Source organism: Trichosurus vulpecula, chromosome 4, assembly GCF_011100635.1.
Source record: "Trichosurus vulpecula isolate mTriVul1 chromosome 4, mTriVul1.pri, whole genome shotgun sequence".
Classification (NCBI taxonomy): domain Eukaryota; kingdom Metazoa; phylum Chordata; class Mammalia; order Diprotodontia; family Phalangeridae; genus Trichosurus; species Trichosurus vulpecula.
The window spans coordinates 173,579,385-173,600,448 of NC_050576.1; positions in this window are offsets into that span (position 1 = coordinate 173,579,385).

The following is a 21,064-nucleotide window of genomic DNA, read 5'->3' on the forward strand; positions in this document are numbered from 1 at the left end:
CAAATGCTGCCTCCAAGGTTAGTAGCTGTGTGATGACCTTGGGCAAGCCAATTAACCTCTCTGGGTCTCAGTTTCTCCATCGATAAAATAAAAGTATGGGAACACATGACTTCTGAGATCCCTTCTAGTTCTGGATTTATGGCCCTATGGGTTTAAGTCCTGCTGCTTTGGTTGTGTGACCCTGGCCAAGTCATTTGAACTGCTAGTGCTCCAGGCAGTTCTGTAACACTGTAAGATGCAGAGAAGGTGCTGATCTACAATAGAAGAGGGAGTTTCTTCACATGGTATTTCTTTATATCAATGAAGTTACAGGTCTGTCCAGTCACTATTTTCTCTTTTTTCCCTTCATTCCTCCTCCTTCTCTTCCTTCTCCCTTTCCTTCTTTTTCCTTTCTTTCTCTCTCCCCCCTTCTCTCCTCTCTCTCTTTCTCCCCCCTCTATCTCCTCTCTCTCTTCCTCTCTTTCTCTCTCCCCCTCTCCTCTCTCTGTCTCTCTCCCTGTCTCTCTGTCTCTGTCTCTCTCCTCTTCCTTCCCTACTTCCCTCTCTCTCTCCCCCTCTTTTCCATTTAACTTCAACATCTCTTAGTTTTGCTTTACCACACACCTGTCATCCAAATCTACCTGTCACTGTGACTCAAGGCTAAGAATCCAAGCCACCTGGAAGCCCAACAGAGTTTGGGGTTCACTAAGCTAAAACAAACAATTCCCATGAATCCCGATTCACTTATAATCCATCAACTATACTGATGGACCAAATGGTCCTTTAAGAAAAGCCTCCTACCTCCTGTGCCCTTTCATCTCTCTTATCAGTTGCTTAGAAACTCACCTTATCCAAGAATTGTCACCATCCCTACCAGCCACATGAGCAATGGTTGGAAGGGATTCACAGGGCATTCACAATCAAGAATAAAAGCCCTGGGTGCCCCTTTCCCTATTGGTCTCCTCTCAATATCCTAAATTCATAACCCCAAACAATTCAATCCAATGGCATCCATGATGAGTGTTTAGAAGACCTTCATGTACATTTAAAATAGTCACAAACTAAAACAGAAGGGAATGAGAGACTGTTGTCTAAGGTTCTCCTATTCTTCAGCTTGTTTTATATATTAAAAAATAGGTAACACAGAATGATTAGCCAGTGTACAGAGTAAGCAAACTAGTTGCTTTTCATCTTTCTCTCTGGTGACCACAAATGTTCATTAGAATTTCTGTTAGAATTTGAGCAGCTGTTATTGCCCCAAACTTATGAAGAAGTGAAATTCAATTGTTTAGGTAAAGTCCTGCCTAGAAGCAAGGAAACTTACTTCTCAGTGATTCTCAGATTGTTTGAATAGGAAGCCCTCTTCCCCTGCACTTTCTGACATCAAGTGATTTGTCAGACTTCCCTCCTCTCCTGCCCATGAAAGTATTGGATCTATTAGTATCTGCTTATTGAGAAAACAGATGAGAGAAGGACAAGGAAACATCTCTAGTCATCCTAATCTACATCTTGCTACCAGACCCAGGTGGCTCCGGAGAAGAAACTGAGGCTGGTGGCTTTGCACAGCCCTCCCTCACTTAAATCCAATTCACTTGTAAGTCATGGTATCACCTTCCTGATGTCACGGTCCTCTTCGAGAACGAAGGACAAACAACAATAACAATAGAAGGACAATGATTGATGAAGTCAGATACTTACAGGCCCCTGACAATAACTAATTGGCCTTGCTGGTCCTCACACACAATATTGCATCTTCCATCCCTTTGTTTCTGTGAAGGCTGTCTCCTATTCCTGGAATGCACTTCCTCCTCACCTCCACATCTCATCTCTAGGGTTCTCCAAGACTCAACACAAGCACCACTTTCTCTGGTCCTTCTTGATTGCTGCCATATCCCCAAATAATTGTTAATTCCTCTCCAACAAAAGTATCCTGTGTTTATCTTGTATACATACATGCTATCTCCGCAATGGATTGTAAGTACTCTGAGGGCAGGGTTTGTTCCAGTTCTGTCTTTTTATTTCCCTGTGCCTAGCAGTGATAGTGTCTGATTCATGCAAAGGGCTGAATAAATGGATGGGGATTTAGCTGCCCAAGAATCTGTAAATTACAGCTCACTAGACTGGATGTCCATCAAGCCTTGAGATGTTTTTTTTTTCTCTCTCTTCTCTCTCTCTCTCTCTCTCTCTCTGAATGGGCAATTCATTCTTTCCATAAATATTTATGGAGGAGTAGTTAATTGCATGGGTTTTATTGCTAGCAAAATGCTAAGTATCTGTGACATTCCAAGAAGTATGACAGTCAATCCCTGTCTTCAAAGTGGGGTGACTATCTAGATGGGGGAGATAAAAATTGCAAAGGAGGAACTGAAGCCCCTCTTCTTAATGACAGCATCAGAACTACAACTACAAACTGCAGTGGGACAACTGGAACTTTGTACCAGGATCCTGAAACTTAGAAGCATGTACTTCTTTCCCAGAATCTGGCCCCACTTCTTATGGTCTTCTGCCAGTCCTTCATGACTACTCCCTCTATTAGTCTCACCATATCCCAGTATCAAGGGAATGCCACCTAAGCCCTCTCTTCTCCTCCTGGACCCCTTTGTTGCCTCAACTCTTCCACCCTCAGGGTCATCGCAGTCATTGGGTGCACAAACAATGGACTCTCTGTGGGACAGTCCACCCTTCCTCAACATTGACCATAAATGGCTTATGTGAAAGCCACCCGTGGAGATATCCAATTCTGCGTGCAGCGAAAGGGCTTGGATCCCTAGACCTCCCTGAATTCCACAAGACTTCTTCTCTGGCATGGACCCTTTTTTCTGTCTCCCAGACAGCAGCAGTCTTGTGGGTTCTCCCTTTGCGTCTTCTTCCCTACCTGCTATTCGAGCTTAAAGCATCAGATTCCCTAGTTATGGCTCTGTCTAGCAATTTCAGAGACGAATGCTGTCTTCTCAGAGTAGCTGCTCTAAGGAAGGATAGTTCTCATTTGGGAATATATGTGTAAATATTGATAGTAGTCTTTATCACAGATCTTTTAGTTTCCCGTGCCTTCCATGTGTTAGTCCTTAACAACAATTTTTCTGCATAATTCTAAATTTTTCTCTTCTGTTTTGGATTTTATCTGAAAATATAAAATGTATGTATCGTGTAAGTATGCTTAAAATACCCAAACAATGGTTTTCAACTAGAATTTTGATAGCAGTCACAAATATCTCCTTTGATTCTAATAATAATCCTGAGAGATAGATGCTATTTTACCCTCACCTTACTAAAGAAGAAACTGAAGCAAACAGTGGCTTAGAGATTTATTTATGCACGATCACATTCACCGTCTCTCTGACGATGCTTTATTCACCATACCACCCAACTACCTGTAGACTCACTGCTGAGGAGACGTGCAATTTGCCATGCAATTCTCAAATCTATATGGAAGCTCACAAATAAACAAATGTACCTTCTGTTAGACTGAAGAAGGGATGTCTCACATATATCAATAAAGCATCTGTCAAATGTCTATTATACTATTATAATAAATACTATGTATACTATTATATATACTAGTATATATACTATATATTATTATAATAAATAAAACAGATTCATTTAAAAGCATTATAGAATTCATAAATCTTTATCATCATTTATTATTCTCAATGGATAGTACAATTATCACATGAGTATTCATGTATTTTTAAAAATATTTTTAATGATAACTTTCATATTTATATTACATACATTTCCTCCTACATCTTTCTTGCCTTCCTTCCCCCTTCTCTCCCACAGAGCTATCCTTTATCTTTTATTAAAGCAGTTTTAAATGACGAAGAAAAATAAGAAACAATCAAAAAAACAATCAATACTTCAAAATATCCATTATATGTAATATTCCACACCTATGGACTGCCAGTTTGGTAAGGGAGATAGTGGAGATGTCATCACGTATGTCTTTTTTTCATGGCTGGGCAAGCTTGTTCTTTCTAATTTCAAAACAGTCAGCTTCAATTGTTTTATGGTTGTTATTTCCATTTACATTATGGTAGTCATTGGGTGTATGTTTTCCTGGATCCTATTTACTTTACTTCACATCTTTAAGCCTTTTCATGTTTTTTTCTTTTCATGCTCATTGTTTCTTATATCACAGGAATATTTCATCATACTTAATTACCACAATGCATTTAACCATTCCCCCAATGAAGGAAATCTACTTTATTTCCAAGTCTATCTGTCGTTTATCTTTTTCCTTCTCTGTCTTTCTTTCTTTCTTCCTTCCTTCCTTCATTCCTTCCTTTCTTTCCTTCCTTCCTTCTTTCTGTCTTTCTGTCTATTTGTCTGTCTGTCTTTCTGTCTATTTGTCTGTCTGTATTTCTGTCTATACAGATGTCTACTTGGGGAATCTATCCAGATAGATAGATAGACAGACATTCAGATAGCGAGATAGATATAGATGAACTGTATGTCAATATAATTATTTTCCTGTGTAATCCAATCCTCCATATTTTATTACATGTATTTAAAAACATTATTTTGAGAAAATAGCACCCATTTTGATGAATCATGAACAACCTTTTCAGGAGGAGCCTGGTGAAGCCAGACTCCAAGAACCTCAGGAAAAATGGAAAATAGCATCAAATGAAGCAGAGGATTACTCAACAGGAAAGTGGAACTAAGAGAAACACCAGCAAGATAATCCTCCCTTACCCTTTGATCCAGCAGTATTTCTTCTAGGGTTGTATCCCAAAGAGATCACAAAAGTGGGAAATGGACCGGTATGTACAAAAATATTTATAGCAGCTCTTTTTTGTGGTGGCAAAGAATTGGAAATCAAGGGGATGCCCATTAATTGGGGAATGGCTAAATAAATTGTGGTATATGAATTTAATGGAATACTATTGTGCTATAAGAAATGAGGAGCAGACAGACTTCAATATAACTTGTAAAGACTTATATGAACTGATGCTGAGTGAGGGGAGCAGAACCAAGAGATCACTATACATGACTACAGACAGACACACGGTAAGTGTAAGGACTAACTTTGATAGATTTGGCTTATCTCATCAATTCAAGGTTCAAAGACAGCTCCAAAAGACTCATGATGGAAATAGCTATGCACATCCAGAGAAAGAATTATGGAGTCTGAATGCAGATTGAGGCAAACTATTTGCTCTCTCTTTTTTTCCTTCTTCTTTGGTTTCATTTCTTGTTTCTCACGATTCATTCCATGGGTTATGATTCTTCTTTACAACTGGACTATTAGGTAAATAAGTTCAATGTGAAGGTATATCTAGAACCTACATTGGATTACATGCCGTCTCGGGGGGAAGGGTGGAGGAGAGCGAGGGAGAGAAAATTTGGAACCCCCAAACTTGTGAAACTGAGTGTTGTAAACTAAAAATAAAAAAATAAATTTATAATTTAAAAAGATAATCCTCCCCCTCAAAAGACACACACACACACACACACACACACACATGCATGAGCCTACAATAGCGAAGGGCCACTCTCTAACCTGCAGACTTGAGTCAGCAGGGGAGGAGTCAATAGGAAGAACCTGATGCTCCCTTCTGAAACACCAACCAGAACTTTGGTAAGGGGAAGGGTACAAAGAACAGGATTCAAGAGACCTAGAGCCCCTTAATGTTTCCATTTCATCCAGGACTTCAGAGGGGGAAAGAGACAGAGACTAGAGCCAGACACATCATTCCAGACCACTAGCTCTTCCTCAGTGTCCTTGACCAAAAGAAAAATGGTAAATATTGGAGAGGTGTTGGAAAGACAGGCACCCTGCTACACTCTTAGTAAAGGTATGGAATGGTGAGACCATTCTTGAATTATTAGGAGTATCAAGAATTATATTTTTTAAAGAATCACTAAATTTTATTTAACTCTTTGAATCAGTGATACTAATGCTAGGCATATATGTGTGTGTGTGTGTATGTATGTATGTATGTATATGTGTGTATGTGTGTATATATACACATATATGTATAGACATATATATACATATATATTACACACACACATATGTATGTATATATCCAAGAGGTGACATCTGGACATTTGCATATGATTTCCTCCACTACAATGTAAGCTTCTTGAAGGTAAAGACGGCTTTTTCTTTGTTTTTGTGTCTCCAGACCCCAGAAAAGTGCCTGGCACATTATTATTCACCCAACATATGCGTGTTGAGTTGATCAAGCTGAAAAAGGAAAAGGAACAGTACAGTGAGGGAGGCATCTGAAACACCCAGGATGTAATCTGGGTGGACATACTTCCACAGTCATCCCCTTTCCAGTGTGCATATAAGACAATGGAGAACAGAAATTTATGCTAAACATTATAACTCATACTTCTGTAGCACTTTCAGGCTTGCACAGTTTCTTCATAACAAATCAGTAAGGCAGATCATGCAAATAGTGTGTCCATTTTACAAATGAGGAAATTGAGACTTGGAAAAAGAAGTAAAGTAACTTGTAGACAAGTCACACAGCTGGCTAAGTATTGGGACCAGGATTCAAACTCAGGTCTCTCCTGACTCCACGTCCAGTTCTCTTTCCAATAGGCCATACTGTCTTCCAACGACAGCAGACCACCTTGTTCCATCCAGGTAAAGTGTTATTCCATAGCAGCCAACCGACACAGCGGACAGAGAGCTGTACCTGGAGTCAGGAAGACGGAAGTTCGAATCCAGCTTCAGGTGTTTACTAGCTGTGTGGCCCTGGGCAAGCCATTTAATCTCCTGCTTGCCATATTTTCTTCATCTATAAAATTAAGATAATGATAGCACCTACTTCCCAGGGTCGTTTTGAGTATCAAATGAGATCATATTTATGAGGTGCTTTGCAAGACTTAAAGGATTATATATGGCACAGTAGATGAAGCATTGGGCTTGGAATCAGGAAGACTCATTTAATGAGTTCAAGTCTGGCCTCAGACCCTTACTAGCTGTGAACCTGGGCAAGTCATATAACCCTGTTCGCCTCAGTTTCCTCATCTGTAAAAAGAACTGGAGAAGGAAATAGCAAACTATTCCAGTGTTTTTGCCAAGAAAACCCCAAGTGGGGTCACAAAAAGTCAGACACAACTGAACAACAATAACAGTTATTCTTGTTATCCATGGGACCAAATTCTTAAAAACCAGATATTCTTCCTGTAAGATAACTACCTCTCAGACCCAGAGCTATATTTCAGAATTGGGGGGTTGTGTTGGGAAACACCAGTTCTGCTTTTGAGACTATTGGGAATCATGATTTTGATTTTGAACATTAACTCCCTTCTCCCCCATCAGGTCAGAATTTGCCCTCTAGGTTCCAAACTAAAACTTAGGGGTCACACTAGTGCTCTCTTTAAGAGAATGAGAAAGAGTCAGTGCTTTGGACCATTATCTACACAGACTGTGACACTGTACTAACCACACCTTGTCTCTGATATTTCTATCAGTGCTTCTTCACCAGTCACGACCCCCCTGTACTATGCACATGATGATTTTGCCTTTTAACTCCAGCCCTGGTATTAAGGGAGGGGAGGGGGAGGAAGAGAGAGGGAGGGAGGGAGAAGGGGAGAGGGTGAGAGAGAGAGAGAGAGAGAGAGAGAGAGAGAGAGAGAGAGAGAGAGTGAGAGAGTGTAAGGGAGGGAAGGGAGGGAGGGAGGAAAAGAGAGAGGGGGGAGGGGAAGAAGGAGGGAGGGAGAGAGGGACACGTTCCTGTTGTTTCCAGTAAGTCTGTCACTTAACTGCATAGCAGCTCACCAGGATGCTTAGCACTTAGGCTTTCAGCATCAGAGGCTCCAGAGGCAGAATGATATTTTGGGTAGGCCACTGGACTGAGAACCAAGGGACCTCAGTTTTACTCTTAGCTCTGCCTCCAATTGTCTATATAATATTGGACAAGTCAGTCTCTGGGCTTTGCTTTCCTCTTCTGTAAAATGAAGGGGACTTACTAAGATCCCTTTAAGTTCTAAAATTTTGTAATTCTATATAGAACAGGCTAAATAAATCCCCAAGGTGCTCTAAGAGCAGAGCGTTCAGGGCTCGGGTTCCTGCTGTCCCTCCCTGGAAATGTGCAAATAATTCCAGCCAGCACACACATTTCATCATCCACTAGAGGAATCTGACCCTATTGGTGAGTTGCATATAGGTCTCATTACATAGGTCTAGAGGTGAAGTGGATAGAGCACGGGACCTGGAGTCAGGAGGATCTGAGACTTACTAGTTGTGTGACTCTGGCTGAGTCACTTAACCCTGTTTGCCTCAGTTTCCTCATCTGTAAATTGAGCTGAAGAAGGAAATGGCAAACCACTTCAGTATTGTTGCCAAGAAAACCCCAATGTGGTCATGAAGAGTCAGACACTGCTGAAACAACTGAACGACAAAAAATAGTCAAAGGCTGTTGGGAATCAGAGAAGACATGGGTAAAAATCCTACTTCTTACACTTATCAGTCATGTGCCCTTGATGAAATCACCTAACTTCTGTGAGCCTTGGTTTTCTCATCTGTAAAATGGGAGAGTAATACAGTTTCAGGAACGTAGTAAAGTGCTTAGCAGACATTTATTGGCTGCTTACCTCACTGCATTTTTATGAGAATCAAATGTAAGAATGAATGCATATAGAAAAGCTTTGTGAGACTAAAAACATTTGAGAAATATTTGTTATTTACGATTATGTCTGCCAGTGCTAATATCGTCACCTTTGTTGTGCTGCTTTCGGAAGGAAAGTCTGCAGTTTTCAAATGCACATGATAGGTTATCTACAGGAAAGACTATGGGGTAAATATTTTTGAAGAGCGATGGCAATTTTTAACCAGGCACTACAAATGTTTTGTTCAATATCCAAACCTCTTTGACTCCCAACTCTGATACATATTGGCATAATAATAATAATAACAACAATCATAAATACACTTTGAAATTTGCAAAGCACTTTACAAATATTAGCTTATTTTGATCCTCACAATAATCCTGAGAGGTAGGTGCTATTATTATCCCCATTTTACAGATGGGGAAAGTGGGGGCAAATTAAGGTTAAGTTATTGGCCCAGAGTCACACAGCTAGTAAATGCCTGAGGCTGGGTTTGAATTCTAGACTTTCTGACTCTTGCCACAGTGCTCTACACACCACACCACCCAGTTTCACAGTGTAGATGATTGAATTAAACTTCAGTATTTCAATGGATCTCTGATGTCGTCGACGTGGTTACTCCCTCTACTGATGTACACTTCAGTGCATCCATACCTTCAAATGCTGGGTGACTCTTGTCCACGTCATCCAGTAAATTCTCCAAAATAGGTCCGTGTTTTCTTGATATTAGGTGGGTACCAACGGAACACACAGATGGTCCATTGGCTTTCCTTTGCTCTCACCACATGACTTAACATCACTCTTTTTTCTGGTCATACCTCTCTCTTCCACCCTCTCTGTCTCTTTCTGTCTCTTCCTAGTTCTCTATCTCTCTTCCTCTGTCTCTGTGTCTCTGTCTCTCTCTTGGTATCCTTTACAACACTTCTCTTCTGTAATTCTTGGCTAGCAATATTGCAGCCTTCTCATGTCAATCATGTGCCTCTCTATTGCCCCTTGGGTAACCTCCAACTTTAATTCTTCAGAGACTGTGGAATGCTATGACTCACAGCTACACAGCATCAGCAAAGTTTCTATTTATCAGAGAGGTCTGGGACCATTTCCAATGTTAGCACATCACAGCGGATGGCTGGGAAATTTCAGTAACAGGTGGACCAGTCCATTGAGCAGTAGAAAACCAGAGATTCATCTTGAGCAAAGGGACTAAGAAGATGATTAGATGAAGAGACAGGGCCAAAATAGAACGTCAAAGAATAGTTCTATTCTATATTGTGTGCCACATAGTAGAAAAGGGGGCTAGTATCTTCAGTTACATATTCAGAAAACGCGACACTAGCTTCAGTTAAGGAGGTCTTAACTAATTCTTATAATTTTTATAACTTCCCTGTCTCCTCTCCGTCTTCCAACCTCTAAGGCTTCAATATCCAGAAAAGTTACTTGCATATCAGAATCATGGACCATCTTGACCACAGCTAAGAACAGTGAAAGATACCTAGGATTGCCACTCATCAGGATGGACTAGCCAGTAAATACAGGTTTTAGTTCTTAGAATCTGAAGTATTTTTTTTTTAATTCACAGGCACAGTGAATAGAGTGCTAGGTCAAGAAGACCTGAGTTCAACTCCAACCTCAGACACTTACTAGCTGAGACGTTGGGCAAATCACTTAACCCTGTTTGCCTTAGTTTCCTCATCTGTAAAATGAGCTGGAGAAGGAAATTGCAAACCACTCCAACATCTCTTCCAAGAAAACCCCAAATGGGTTCATGAAGAGTCAGACACAACTGAAAATGACTCAGCAACAAAATCACAAATGTGCTGAATTTTCACTTCATGTTTTTCCTCTCCAATGAACCAAAAAAAAAAAGCTTGTAGAGCTAGACCCTTCAGGTCACATTTTCCTTTTAAGTCTCTGCCTAATGTCTAGAACGATTTATCAACAAATTCCTTGTAAATCAGTCTGTCTGTCTATCTATCTATCTATCTATCTATCTACCCATCTATCTATCTGTTATCTATGTGCTGTATTCAACAAGAGCCAGAGAAAAAGCATCAGGTTTGGGCCTATAATAAAGTCCTTGTTTGTACAATGGCCCAAGTGAACACAAACCTACATTAACACAATGCAGAATGAGATAGATCGAAACCAGGGTCATGTCTTCATCTCAGTGTCTTTTAATACAACTCTTACTGTCCAAATATAGAAACTGCTTTGGTACCTCTCTTCTACCCTTTTGTAGCTTAAAAGTTAATTTCCCTTATTTTCTTTCGTTATTTTTTAAGTGTGTGTGTGTGTGTGTGTGTGTGTGTGTGTATGTGTGTGTGTGTACGATTTCAACAAAACTCACAAATTTGCTCTCAAAAGAACACTGAAGTTGGAGGTTAGATTCTAGATTCTAGGACTCAGTTATGGTCTTGGCTCTACTGTGAAGGAGTTATGTGAGCGTGGCTGAGTCATTTCTTTTCCTTGGACTCTCCTTGCCTTCTCTGTCAAGTGAAAGGGGTTGGATTAGAATGTTGATAACAAAAGTCCTTTCCAGTCCTAGCATTCTATAGTTCTATTTTGTATCCTGTTGAAAATGAAAATTTATTAGGCTAATTAGCCCTTTCATCATTGGGGAAAAGACCAGAGACTTAAGAAAATGTATTTTGTTTGGAAACCAGTTCAGCTCTTGATAGTCATGGCTCTCATATCAAAAGTAAACCAGACACAAGTGGCAAAATCAGCAGCAATGTTTTTCACCATTCTGGAAGGATGCCATCTTTGGGCAGTTAATTATGTTTGGCTATATTTTAGCCTCTAGACAAACACTTAAGATTTATAAGAAGTGACATTTTCTAAATTAGTAAAAAAATGTCTCTATGCAGTAATAAAGAATGGTGTACTCCATAATAACTAATGTTGTACTATTGTTAGTTGTTTTTCGGTGATGTGTAGCTCTTCGTGACCCCATTTCAGGTTTTCCTGAAAGATGCTGGAGTGGTTTGCTATTTCCTTTTCCAATTCATTTTACAGACAAGAAAACTGAGGCAAACAGGGTTAAATGTCTTGCCCAGGGTCACACAGCTAGCTTGTCTAAGGTCAGAATTGAACTCAGGAAAAGAAGTCTTCCAGGCCCAGCACTCAATCCACTGTGCCACCTAGCTGCTCCAACATTGAACTAGATGCTGTGAATTTGGAGCCAGAGTTCCAAGTTCCAATTCTGACTGCCATTTACCACCTGTGTTGGTTTGGGAGAGCCACTTAATTTCTATGGGTCTCTGTTTCCTCATATATGAAATGAGGGTGTTGGAATACAGGACCTCCAGGGTCCACTCCAACTCTAAAATTATGATTCTAGATGTCATAATAGTTTTGTCTCATAAATGCAAAAGCCCCCTTTTCCTACAATAAAAACTTGCACGAAAGAGATGCATCTGTAAGGATAAAGCAAAGAAGTATACAGCTAGCCACCTGAACTTTTGGAAAGTACCTTTAATGCCAACATGCCTGTATATGGCCTATTCAACATGACCTGAGCTAAGAACATGGATTGATTCTCCTTCAGATTCCCTTTTTATCTTTTTTTTTTAATTTAATATTTAACAAAAAACACTGAAACAGCAATCTGTACTTAATCATGGCAAGAGAGTTTCTAGTAAAATGGAATAAAAGTGATGGATTATAGCACCAGTGCACTGCAAAATTAAGAAACTTGGATTCCCCTCCTATCGTTTATGCCCTAATAGAAAGGGCTAAAATATTTGAGGGGCCTTTATAGTATAGAATACAGGGTTTCCATTCCAAGGACCTAGGGATAAATCCCAGCTTTTTCTTCATTTGTAAATTGAGAAGGTCAGATTATGATTAGTAAGGTCCTTTCCAGTATAAATCTATGATCTTAGGACCTGGATCACTTGCTGAGTGATGATGATGATGATGGTGATGATGATGGTGGTGGTGGTGGTGATGGTGGTGGTGGTGGTAGTAGTGGTGGTGATGATGATGATGATAGCAAGAATATAGTGATTTGAAGTTTGCAGAGTACTTTACACATGTAATCTCTTCTGATTTTCACTACCCTCCAAGGTAGGTACAATTATTATCTCCATCTTACAGTTGAATAAACTGAGTCTGAGAGAGGTTAAGAGTTTTGCCAAGGGTCACACAACTGGTAAGTAAGGCATGATTTGAGGTCCCATCTCTAAAATATCTCTTCAATCCACCTCTTCCTTTCTTTGCACACCACTCTTTCCCAGACCCTCATCACTTTGCACCTCGGCTATTTGAAATAGTCCCCGAAACTATTCTTCTAGAAAGCTTTAAATGTTTCCCTATTGCCTCCTGACTAAGGTGCCAGGGAAGCCACAAGGTAGAGTAGAAATGATGCAGGATTTGGACTCCAATGACCACAGTTCAAATACTGATTATGGTCTTGGCTCCACTGTGAAGGAGTTATGTGAGCGTGGCTGAGTTATTTCTTTTCCTTGGAGTCTCCTTGCCTTCTCTGACAAGTGAAAGGGGTTGGATTAGAATGTTGATAACAAAAGTCCTTTCTAGTGACATTTCTAGTTCAAAATTGATGATTCTATGATTCTAGGTTGGGAATCAAATCTCAGCCCACCTTTCCAAGCTAATTTCATACTGTTTTCCTTCATGCGCCAACCAGACTGGACTATTCATTGTTGCCATCTCTTGTCCTGTATTCTCCCATCTGTCTCTGTCTCTATCTCTCTCTGTCTCTCTCTATCTCTTTGTCTCTGTCTCTGTCTGTGTCTTTGTCTCTCTCTGTGTGTCTCTCTCTCCTGAGCCCTTCCCCCATCTTCTTATATCAAAGCCTTTCAGGATCCAACCATTCCCACCCCAGCTGCTGTTGTCTCCCCCCACCCCCGTCCCCACCCAAATCAATGTATCTCTATCTCTTCTGTGTCTTTCTCCCATTCTACCCACCCACAGGGACTGTTTCATTTGTGTCTGTATCCTCAGTGCTTACTTCAGTGCCTGACACATAGTAGGTGCTTAATACATGCTACTTGACTGATCATATCAACAGCATCTTAGGACAGTTCCTTGCCAGTGCTTAATGTGATAAATTTTATTCACGTGTAATAGAATCACCTAATTTTATAACAGAAAAGTACTTCAGAGGTTATCTAGTCCACCCCACCTCATTTTACAGATGAGAAAGTACTGAAGAGTGAGAGGTAGAGTTCGCTAGACTCCAGATCACTTACCTCCTAGGTTTTTCCCCCTTCACTGAACATATGTGTATATATATATGTGTGTGTGTGTGTGTGTGTGTGTGTGTGTATACACACACATATATACATATGCATACACACATACATATACATGTATGTGTATATGTATATATGTGTATATGTGTATGTTTATATGTATATGCATGTATATGTGTGTGTGTGTATGTTAGCTACACAGGTCTATATCAAGGGACATGTTTTAATGAGCAACAAACCTAACTCGTTACATGTACCTTTAATATTGCGATTCTTACTAATTATTTGACTTTTTAAAATGTACCATTTCAAGGCCTTAATAAACATAGGCATATTTGTGGGGGGTGTAGGAGGAAGGGGGGGGCAGCTAGGTAGTGCAGAACAGAGCACCTGGCCTGGAGTCAAGAAGATCTGAGTTCAGAGATAGAGTGCCAACCCTGGAGTAGGGAAGACTCATCTTCCTGAGTTTAAATTCAGCCTCAGACACTTCCTAGCTGTGTGACGCTGAGCAAAACACTTAACCCTGTTTGCCACTCCACTATCTCTGCCAAGAAAGAGTCACAAAGAGTCAGAAATGACTGAAAATGACTGGAAAAATAAAGGAAGAAGCGGGGAGAGGAAAGAGAGAAAGGAGAGAAGGAGGAAGGAGGGAAACAAGGAGGAAAGGAAGGAGAGGTGAGGGAATATTGAAGAGAGAGAGGAGAAAGGAGAAAAGAAGAGAGGCGAAGAAGGAAGGGTGGGAGGGGATACAAAAGGACGTAGAGGGGTAGAGAGTACTCAAGAGGCAAATGGAAGAGAGGGGAGAGATCTACCAGCAGATCTGAGCTGCATTTTTCAGGTTAATTAAAAGCAAGTCTGTGATCAGCACAGGTGGTTAGCCTATCGAATCCATGTAAACTAGCAAGCATTTCAATTACTAGTTCAATTACCAATTCAAGACAATTAATAGTCACTGTCCTTCATCCCAGTTCCCACCTGTTTCCTACATTCGTTAGAGAAGCAAACCAGTAGGGCAGAGTTCTCTCACTCCAGGTTCGTGCAAAGCAAGATGGGCCCTGATCCAGCTTTCTAACCAATCCCAAAAGGCTGCAGAAATTAAATGGGGGGGGCGAGGAGGAGAAGGAGCCACTCCTTTAGGTCTTTAGAACCCTTTAAGCCACTCTTCCAGATGTGCAAAATCATACTCACCATTCAGCACCAGGTTTCCAAAGCTGGATGGACTCAGTCACCACTTTCCCCAGCAGCTGGAGCCCCAGGCAGACTTTCTCTGTTTGGAAACTCTTCACCATGGTTCCCAACCAGGAACACAAAGCTCCAGGCTCCCACTGCAAACAAAGACCAGGAGAACTAGGCCTGGCTGAGGCTCTGATATGTATCATTGGCGATGCACTGTTCTGCAGTTTTCCTATGGGAGATGGTGAGTTGAATTTTTTTTTGGAGGAGGGCTATTGGCAAGAGACCCTTTATTATCTGCAGAATTGTCTACTACAGAGAGTATGGAATTGAGGGCTTCAGCAGACCTGGGTTCCAGTTTTGAGAGTACTGGGGAATTTAATGGAAATAGCAATGAAATGAATTTAAGTAGATGACCTGACATTTTCTGCCTGTGTGACTTTGGGTAAATAATTACCCTCTCTGAGACTCAGCAATCTCATCTATAAAATGGAGTTGAATTAGAGAACATCAAAGTTCCCTTCCAGTTCTGACATTCTATAGGAGATCTGGGCCTCAGTTTCCCTGTTCTTCCATTCATTAATTGAACAAGTATTTATTATCTATCTAGGCATGACACTCTTCCCTTCAGTGGAAAAAGAGACACAGTGTACTCTCCTATGTTATTGTTCAGTTGTGTCCAATTCTTTGTGACTCCATCTGGGGTTTTCCTGGCAAAGACATTGGAGTGGTTTGCCATTTCCTTCTCCAGCTCATTTTACCAATGAGGAAACTGAGGCAAGTAGACACCAACTGACTTTCCCAGGGTCACACAGCTAATAAATATCTGAGGTCAGATTCTCATTCAGGTCTTCCTGACTCCAAGCCCAGTGCACTATCCACTGCAGTATCTAGCTGTCCCAGCTACTTGCAAATTATTTCTGTCCTCACCAAAAATATCCCCATCAAAACAACCCTTTACAAGGCCACTAACAACCTCTATAAGAATAATAATTTTATTATCTTAATAGGCATTAGGCCTGTGGTATAGGGCACTCTCAGATCTACCCAGTACAGAATGGCACCGTCTCTGCCATTTTCAGCCTTAGCTAATGGATTCCATGGCTTGGTCTTTGGTTCAAGTTCAGTTTTCTATCTCTTCTTCTTCACTGCCTCTCAATTGCTCATATAAATTGTACTGAGATATTTTGTTTTGATACAAACAGTACTTCCTAATAATTACCCAAAGGGCCTACAAAACACATTCCTTGAAGAACAGTTTGTTCAGGGTTGTGTCATTTAAACTTGGATAGCAAATTATTAAAATGCTGAGAGTGGCTTAAAGGGTCTCCAAGTGGCTCTTTCCCATCCCTCTCCCCCTCCCACCTAGAATTCTGTCCTTTAACTTCTGCAGCCTTCTGGGACTGGTTGGAAAGCTGGACTATGGTCCATTTTCTCCCTTTGCAGAACTGTTTCCTACTGGCTTATTTCTCCAATGAATATAGAGAATAAACTAATGTTGAGGAATAGTGCTGGGCCAATTTTGTTGCCTCTCAATATGGATTTGATTTACACTGTTATAGTCATTATAAGCATTATTCTTTGGGTTCTGCTTTCTTCCCTCTGCATCAGTTCAAACAAGTCTTCCCTTATTTTTCTGAATTCCTCCTTCCAGTTATTCCATTCATTAATTGAACAAGTAAGTATTATCTATCGAGGCATGGCACTCTTCCCTTCAGTGGAAGAAGAGGCACAGTGTGCTCTCTACTCTGTTGTTGTTCAGTTGTGTCCAACTCTTTGTGACCCCATATGGGGATTTCTTGGCAAAGATCCTGGAGTGGTCTGCCATTTCCTTCTCCAGATCATTTTACAGATGAGGAAACTGAGGCAAACAGGGGTAAGTGAACAGGCACAGCTAGTAAGTGTCTGAGGCTAGATTTGAACTCAGGTCTTCCTGACTCCTGGCCTGGTGCTCTATCCACTGCACCACCTAGCTGCCCCTTCCTCATTCCTTACAACATAGTAATATTACATCACATTCATATACCACAATTTGTTACATGATTCCCCAGTCACTGGACATGTATTCTGTTTGCACCTTTTTTAAATCAGAAACGATGATGCTATGAATAGCTTTATACATCTGAGTCATTCTTAATAATTCCGTTGGGTATATAGTCCCTATAACAGAATTTCTGGGTCAAAGGTTATCAACAATTCATTAACTCTTCTTGCATGTTTACAAACTGTTTCCCAGAGCTGTTGAAGCAATTCATGGCTCTGCCAAGCAGTGAATTAGCTTGCCTGCCTTCCCATAGCCCCTTCAACAATGAGTTTTCTTGTCTTCATTAACTTGTTGGGTGTGAGGTGTTTTGGGGTTGTTTTATTTCACATTTCTTTGACTATTAGTAATTTTGAACATTTTTAGGTGGTTATTGATTATGTGTGTCACAGTTTGTAACCTTTCATCACTTCTCTACTGGGGAGTGGTTCTTGATCTTACTAGTTATATACCAATTCCCTATGAATTTTATATGTTAGACTTTTATCCGAGATATTTAAAGCAAAGATTTTTCAAATCCATTATCATTTCTCCTGACTGCATTGATTTTATTTCTGGAAATGTATTATAAGTTTATATGATTGAATTTTTAAATTTTGTTTTTATTATCTCTTTGTGATCTCCCATATCTGTTTATGCATAATGACTGCCCTATGAGCTTTTTTCAATCTTTATTCTCCTTGTCCTCTCTGAAGTAATCCACATTGTTAACTGTTTGCTTCTTTTTTGATAATTCTTGACTCCCTTGCATTCTGTGACAACTGCACTTTCCTGGTTTTCTTCCTATTTCAGTGATTACTTCTGTCTCCTTTTCCATCTCCCTTCCATTCCCCATAGATGTGGATCTCCCTTAAAGCCTGGTCCATGGCCTCAAACTGAACAAATCCCAAGCTAAAACCATTATCTGCCCTCCTACATCTGCCCTGCCTTCTACCTTCCCTATTTCTATTGATGGGACTACCATCTTCCCAGTCCCTCAGGTTTCAAATGTTGGTTTCATCTTTGACTTTTTTCTCTCCTTTACCCTCCACTGAACCAGTTACATTGAATCAGTTACCAAATCCTTTAGCTTCTACCTTATAATATCTTCCACACTCTTCCCACTTCCACCATTATACTTAGGTCCTCATTAACTCATTTGGACTATTATCACAGCCTTCTGAATTGTGTCTCTGCCTTCAGTCTCTCCACTCTATAATTTAGCCTTTACATAGCTTTCTAAATCATCTTCCTAATGCAGTTCTGATTACATCACTCCCTTGTTCAAAAACTTCAGTTACTCGACATTCCTTATCATATGTAATACAAATCCTATGGTCTGCCATTCAATGCCTTCTATAATCATACTCCAACTTATTTTTTCCATATCATCTTATCTTGTTACCCTCCTTACACATTCTGTGACTTCCCTTCCATATCATGTTGCCTTCCCCTGTAGAATGCAAATGCCTTGAAAACAGGGACTCTCTTATTTCTCATTAGTATCCCCAGCCCTTAACACAATGTTTTCATATTAAGTGTTTAATACTTTATTCATTCCCTGATCTCACCGTTTGCATTTTCCCTTCATGTGCTTATATAAACCACCTCCTATCGATACTTCCCATATCTCCATCTGTTGAAATCCTTCCCTTCAAAACTTACTCAAACGTAAATCTTCTACAAAGCATCTCCTGATTCCTCCATTTATAAAATCTCCTACTTCTTTAATCTCTTATGCTACCTTGTTTGGACTTCTATGTACTTGACATCTTTTAAAAGGTATTAGACTTAACTATTTATGTCTCACTCTCCCTATTAGACCATAAGTTTCTTGAGGGAGGTGATTATGGTTTGTTTCAACATAATATAATTGAAAAAACACTGGATTTGAAATCAAAAGACCCATCAACTCTAATCCTCACCCAAACAGTTGTTTGACTTTAAAAAAGTTACTTAAACTCTCAGTCTTCTCATCTGTAAAATGGACATACTAATTCCAATGAGATAATGCACATAAAAAATATACAAACTTATAGAAATATAAACTGATATTATCTATGTCTCCCCAATGACTAGCACAATACATTGTGTATAATTGAGAAGTTGAAATAAAGTAGAATATTTGGCTCTTGCTCTTGAACATGATTTAGAATCTAGTTGGTGAGACAAAGCATATGGTTTAGAAATTAAAGAACAAAGGCATTGCTGAAGGTGCTGGGAATAATCACCATCATTGTCAAGGAGTGACACTTCCAGCTCTCCTCTTTCTACCACAAAGTCAATCACCTTTCTTTTCACTTTGGCTTGATATTCACAAAATCTATGATTTCATTGTAGTTCACCCATTGACACATACGAAAAGTTATACCTGCCTTGGTAGAAGGTCTAGTGAATTGATGTGGCCAAAGGAAGTCACCCAATTTGGGATAAACTTTGTGACAGAGAACTTCTCTGATCTCTGGTCTTTAGGTAATGGATACAAAGTCCATCTATCCCAGAGTTTATGCTACAAAGCTTTCTCCCAGGTCCATCCTGTCTTCTCAGACTTAACATACATGACTCCCCCTTCCACAGTCATGTTCTAGGCAAAATGACTTGTTTGGCATTTTCTCTACAGGACAGTCTATTTCTTGTCTCTGTTGCTTTGTATAGGGTCCAAAGGATCTTGGACTAAAGCTGGAAGGGGCTTCAAAGTTCAGCCAGCCCAACTCTCTCAAAGGTTGAGTGACTTCCTCAAGGGTATATGGCTAGTAAGGATAGAATTAGAGCAAAACTCAAGACCTTGGGCTCTACATATAGCACTCTTTATGAGTATCCTCTATTCTTGGAATAGTCTCCTTTCTCACTTCTACCTCTTAGAATCTCTAGTTCCATTTAAAATTCAGGTCAAGTATCATCTCTTACAGAAGGCCTTCCTGTTGTCACACACACACACATACACACACACACATAAGTTATTAGGATTCTCTCCATTCCAAATTACTTTGTACTTGCTTTGTCTGTAACTTTCATTTTTTTAACTATATACATGTCATTCCTCACCAGGAGATTGTAAACTACTTTAAAGAGGGACTGTTTTCATTTTTACCTTTGTACTACCAATGCTTGGCACCATGCCTGACATATAGTAGGAGTTTTTATGTTTTTTTGTTACATTCGAGTTTCAAGTTGTTTAAGCTGTTTCCCTCTCTCCCTCCCAACCCTGCACTAGAGAAGTGTAAGAACAATGTTACTTGCAGCTACTGTGGCTGTGTGAGACCAACAATACCAGCATGCAAGAGGGCTGCAAGCATAGGTTCTTTGATCTGCTTTACTAAGGAAAGCAACTTTAAGGGGTTTACAATCTCACTTTAATTAAACATACATGTATCATTCACTTAATTCAGGGGAAAAGTCAGCACCCCAAACTGCAGAGAAAACACAAACAGAAATTATATAAACAGAGAAAAATAACACAAATCAGCAGACAGGCTTCTAGCTGCTTGTCCAAGACATTACATACATAGTTACCAGAGAGAGAAGCACCAACATCTGGGTTTTCAAAGCCAGGGGGCTCCAGTGGCTATTCAGAGTCTCTTCTGGCCAAATCACATGACACTCTTCCAGTGCGTGAGCCCTCAAAGCAAAACCTCTCCTCCCACAGTTCTGAGAGTTCTAGCTTAAAGGCTACCCTCCGAGTATCCATACCCTTTTTTCAGGGCCAGAGGGCTTCACACCTCTCCAGGGCTTCTCACTTCTCCTGACCTAATTAGCAAAAGGGTGTGGGCCTTCATATAAACAAAGGCAAGGCTCAATCAAAGGCATTTGATTGCCTTAGTGCTGAGAAGCACTCCAAAAGAAAAAAACAGTAAAATGTCCCACTTTGCTTGCCCTTACAAGAAGGCAAACATTTGACACAGATATCTATGTGAAACTCTACAGCATGTTGTTCCATATATTAATTCTTTCTCTGGAGGTGGAAAGCATCTTCCTTCATAGGGCCTTTGTAAATGACAAGAAATAGACTGTCCTGTAGAGAAAATGCCAAACAAGCATTTTGCCTAGAACATGACTGTGGAAGGGGGAGTCATGTATGTTAAGTCTGAGAAGACAGGATGGACCT